The following is a 5,781-nucleotide window of genomic DNA, read 5'->3' as shown; positions in this document are numbered from 1 at the left end:
TTATACTTTATAAGTATAAGTAAGTACTTCACTTACCCCCCTGCTGCTAGTTTGCTTACCACACAGTAATGAACCTTCATACCATCCCTATTACAGCTGTTGTCCAGCTGTAGCATTTGTGTCCCTTCAGTGACCTCCTTTGGGTGGCCCAGCTGCCTGAATCCTAGCATGTACTGAAGATGGGGAGTTTTTTCCTATGATAGGTTTTCTACTGAGGAACTCACCTCCCTTCTGATCTTTAAAATATTTGGTATGTTAATCATGAAAGAAGGGTAAAAGGCACACATACTTCCCTAAGCGTTTCTAAGGAAAGGAAAATGATCATTGGGGATGGGGTAATGATGAATTTGATCGTGTGCAAAGATATTTTCTTGTTAGTAGCCTGTTACCACCATTTGGTTGACTTTCTAAGGAATCATTTGACCCAGCTCTGTGGTGATATTTTTGTGCACTAAATTAAGATAAAATACAAAAGTAAATAGGCTTTCAGTACTCCATAAAAAAAAAAAAAAATAGCATTTTTGTAGCTGGCGGTTCCTATCTAGTTTGTAGCTCAATTTTTTTAAAATTTTATAAAGACCAAAAGCTATATTATCTGGCATGGCTAGTACAAATACATTAAAAGTAGTTACAGGTATGCTATCTAACTTGTAAACATCTGTAACATTAGTATTTTCAAACCCATTGTTACCTCCTATTATTATTAGCTAAAAGGGGGTCAAAAGTCTATTTTTGAAGCTATGAATTACTTTTGTATTGTTAAAATAAATTAAATAAATTTGTAGTTTATTATTCTTATGTATTTGTTTATCACTAATCTTAAATTATAATTTTCTCAGGAGTATGTGTAAATCAGTTTCAAAAATGTAAAATTATTAAACATTTTCATTTCAGAATAGTATCAAATTCAAGCTGTGGGTGATTGTGTTCCACAGACACTGGAGACAAGAAATGTTTATAGATTTAACATTATTGAAGAATGCAAAAGAACTATCATTCACTTTTTCTGAAACACAAAAGGTCAAATCGTACACCATTCTCTCAGTTTCTTTCACACTCATCTACCAGGAGTTGGAGCATCTACTCTAGCTGTGTTCTTCTTCAAACTAGACCTCATTTGCCTGTCACCCTTAGCTTAATGTACCATTTTTCTTATTCTCCTGTTAATTTCTGTCCTTCAACCTGTGCTACATCTTGGCATGGTTTTTTTTTTTTCCCTCTGGGTATCCTTCAAGTTGCAGAGACCATCTTCTCCTGAACCTACTTTAATGGGAATCCTGAATTGAAGTCCAGAAACAGGTGACTATGTGAGAGTCTTTCTAGTAATATGGCAGACTATACGATCTATATGGTTGACAGCTCTATAGATGCTGCTTTTTTTTTTTTTGTGCCAAGACTAATATAAAGTCCATTGACGAGGTTCCTTCCATGCTTCCTCCTGCTGTAAGATAAGAACCAGTAGTCATAGAATCATAGAATAGAATCATGGAATAGTCTGGTTGGAAGAGACCTTCAAGATCATCGAGTCCAACCATTCACCCTGCACTGTCAGGGTCCCTAAACCATATTGCTCAACACCAAACCTACACGGTTTTTAAACACCTCCAGGGATGGGGACTTCACCACCTCCCTGGGCAGCCTGTTCCAATACTTCACAACCCTCTCTGTAAATAAATTTTTCCTGATATCTAACCTAAATTTCCCCTAGTCACAGGATAGTGGAACGCTTGTTTTGCTTCAACGCCCGTGTTCAGCTTGTGATTTTCTCTGTCATCTCAACCTCACTGCTAAAGAAAATGCTTATTGGCAAGAAGGTTCTACTAGGCCAAATAGGCTTTCAGTCTGGTGTTTTGAGCAGAAGTTTGTGGCTTCAGTCACTGGTATTCAGCACTTTGTTCTCACTGAAGGAGTTCGGTTTCATCAAAGTCTGCCTAGGGATAATGTCTACCTGTTACCCTCCTGATGAAGGCTCCTTGACTTATGTTCACTTAATAGTTTTGTGGTTTTGCTGGGCTTGATGAGGGTTCCTGCAGTGTTCCCAGATGAAGCTCTGATGGGAGTTGAATCTGATTCTGTTCCAATCACTTAGCTGAAGGTAACTTAGCTAGCCGTGTGCCTTATACTGCACCTGTACACGCTGGTGCTTTTCATGCTGGCCATAGCACAGCTAGAAAGATAGGAGATACCCAAGACATTATATAGTCCTCTTGGTCTAGATAGTGTCCTAGGGGACCTATTCTGGATAACTATTTACCACTGTCACTGTTTAATTTGAAGCAGGAAACTGTTTTCCTTCCACTACCCTCAAATCTACAGGAGAGAAACTTCACTGCAAAATAAGAATGCAAAAAGCCTTTCAAATGATCTGCAAAGTTGTGTGTTCTGTTGTGGAGAGGTTCGAAGTAGTGAGTAAGTCTCTGAAACAAACAGAGACTGTTAAATCTACCAAGATGGAGCAGCCTTTGGACATTAGAGCGTCTGCCACAGCTTGTGATGGTAGTTGCACAAAGACTGAACAGACTATAATAGACATCTTGAAGAAATTTGGTTACGGATCACCAAGCCTCTTTTGCTTACCTGTTACAAGAAAAATTGATTTTATCTTCCTAGGAAATTTTGAATGTGCTGGTATCTTAAAGTGGTACCTGTTAATTGATAATGAATTTGAAATGAGCTTTAAGCAATTAGATATTTTTACCAGGTGCTTCACTGTCTCAATTTTTGTTACACAGAAGGGCATTAAGACCATTGTAGAACCTCACCCTACTAACTTTTATTTAAAATACTACAGCTTTTACTTGTGCCCTTTTTACTTATATTTAAATTTTTGCCTCAGGGGTGGTTTTCATCAGTTTGAAAAGTATATGCAATTTTACGTTTGTTATCAGCTGGGTTTGATAGTAATGTTAACAGTACAAAAACTATAAATATTAACTAGTTTGTAGGTTTATCATTTCAAGAGGTACACCATGTTGAGACTGAATGTTCTGCTTAGGATTGGGAAGTAATGTACCTCGTCAGGCATGTGAAGACTGGGAATTCAGTTGAGAGATGTGTTAATGATCTCTGGGCATCCTGCCTTCAGAGATACGCGTGGTGCTGATGGTAGATAATTACACCTAAGTTTGGCAATTTTATCATTCATAACAACATATAGTCCTATTATGTAATTGAGGACTACATGGCATGAAAAATCCCTCTAATGTTGCAGGGATCTCACTACTATTGGATTAATTATTGCACGTGAAGACAAAGGGCAGATAAAACAGTCTTCAGCTTGTTGAAAATACTGAGCAGACATATGAGTTTTCTTACATAACTAAGAAAAGAATCAAGTCAGCTATGTTTAAAATCTCACTGTAATGAACTTTGCCAAGATTTTTGAGTACTGTTTTCTTCTAAGCAGTGTTTCCTCTCCTGTAACAGCTAACTTTATGTAAAATTAATTCAGTCGCTCTCATCTGGTTTTGACAAGAGCATTTATACTTGCTTTCCTGTCAGAAGAAAGTAAAAAAGGAAAATACTGAGTTGCTGTTTCAGCCCGCTAGCTGCTTTTTGGTATAGTCTCTGCAGCAAGATTCCTCAACTAGTCCCACTATTTCCAGGATCAGGCCTAGCACAGAGGCTCGCCATTTGAACAGCAGCTTTGTGGAAAAAGGTAACAACTATTTCTTGCCAGTCGAATAAGAGGGAGTTTCATGCTCTTAGTGGTCCAAGCCAAAAAGTACAATGTTGTGATACCCTCTTCAAAGAAACAGGTATGTCAGTACTGCAGGTTGAGTTGGGGAATATGGTAGTGCTCTGACCCAGAAGTTGGGCAGTATTTTACTTCAAGGTTTTATAGGGAGTGGGGGTAAGTTCAGCAGGAGAAAAGAGGTGAGGAGTCTGTTGTCGGTGTTTGTGTAGGTTATCACAGTTAGGGTTGTGGGCTGGCAAGAAAGCGAGGAAACTAGCAAATGTTGAAAAGTAACGTGTTGTAAAAGGGGAAGGTGAGGGACCTGGAAGGGATCTGACCAGGCAGAGGGAACCAGAGGTTGTTCTAATGCTGGGAGACTGGTGACCATTTCTGGAGGGAGACATGAGAAGTTCCTGCAGTGCAGGTTTTACTGTAAGTAGCCACTAAACCCATGCCTTAGCATGTCTGAAAAAAAAAAATCCAAGTTGTTTTTCAATGCAGCCCTCATTCTGGGATAAAGTTTGGGATTTATGTTAAGTTCTGAAAGACTATATATTGGTTTAGAATGTTTCAGAAGAGGCATATTTAGCCTCTTGCAAACCCATCATTGTTTCAGAAGCTTCAAGCTGAATAGTGTGTATGTATGTATATATATATATATAGTTATCTCATTCTGCAGTTTGCTGTTGAAAGCAAATGCAAACTACAACAGTGACCTTTCTCCATTTTTTCTCCTTAGTGGTTACAACACCTATTTTTCATGTTCATAATCAGTTACTGTATCTGACTTCAGTTCATTGGTGTTTCTTGCAGAAAAGTAAATAAGCCAATGAACTAAAACCAGGTATTTGAAGCAGAAGTGTCTTTATTGAGGCTGTTTGAGTTCAAGTATTTGTTTAGCTCAGGTAACTTACTGAATAGTGCAATAAACCAGCCCACCTGGTTTTCTTCTGTTTTGCTTCCTTTTCTAAGGCAGTGCATGCCTTCGGAGCTTCTGTCAGGGCATGCTTCAGTTGCATTTATATGAGCTATTGTGATTGTACCTGTTGGAGAGGTCTCAAGGAGAATACTCAATAGTTTGCTTTTTTTTTTTTTTTAATGCTTTCATGAAGGTATCATGCATAACACTGTAAATATTGATAAAGATCTTGTTGCATGTGATGAAAAGTATTTTAAATAGAGGATGAAAAGACACTAAAACCACAAAGTCAGCAAATTCCTGGGCATATGGTAGATTTTCAGTTGTGAACTATACCACTCAAGTAAACATACAGTTTTTACTTGCTAATTTAAGAACTTCTACAGGCTGAACACCTGTTTTTTATGTTTCTTTGCTTTTTAGTAAAGAGGAGGTAGGATCAAATATGTCTTTCTAGAACACTTAACGTTGTCTGTGGAGCAAGAAAAACAACAGTTTAACATGTTTGGTTTACTCTGTGTATGGTCTAGGAGTTTCTAAAACATGAATAGTGTTTCTACATCTGCATAAACCTTGTTTTGCTCAGCTTGCTCAGTGGCATTAAGGTGAATTTGTGTTACAGAAATTTGAAAAATAGATTACTGCATGCCTTGGATGTGTGCCTTGCTGTAACGGAGACAGACTTTAACAAACGTTGCATCGTTGCTTTGACTAGAACTACTGCTGATTTTACTTTTTTTATGTTTTCTGTTCATACTTAATACTACTTAATCCTGCTTTATTGAAATCAATTTTTAAAAAAGATACGGAAATGTTGAAAGCAAATACTTCTTAAAGCTTTAATAATGGCCTCTGCGACTACAGCCAGGAATCAGTTTCTCGGGGCCGTATTCAGCACCACCCGCTGCTCCGAGGAGCGGCTCCTGAGGAGTTACTCCGAGGTGCTGGGGAGCAGCGTGCGGGGCGCGGTAACCGCTCACCGGTAACACCAGCTCTTTGCGACCAGAGCCTTTGTGTCACAGGAAGTAAGTTACGGAGCTGCTGCAGGGCACGTTAGAAAAGGAAACCGTCTCCTCTCCGAGGTTCGCCGGAGACCGTGCGGTCGCCGCCGCCCCTCGGCTCGGTCCTGACCGCGCTCCCCGCGCCAGAGGCGGGATGTTCCTTCAGCTGAGGCGGCCAAACCCGC

Source organism: Tauraco erythrolophus, chromosome 11 (genome assembly GCF_009769465.1).
Source record: "Tauraco erythrolophus isolate bTauEry1 chromosome 11, bTauEry1.pri, whole genome shotgun sequence".
NCBI classification, from domain to species: domain Eukaryota; kingdom Metazoa; phylum Chordata; class Aves; order Musophagiformes; family Musophagidae; genus Tauraco; species Tauraco erythrolophus.
The sequence above is the reverse complement of the archived record's forward strand: the minus strand, read 5'-3'. Positions refer to the sequence as shown.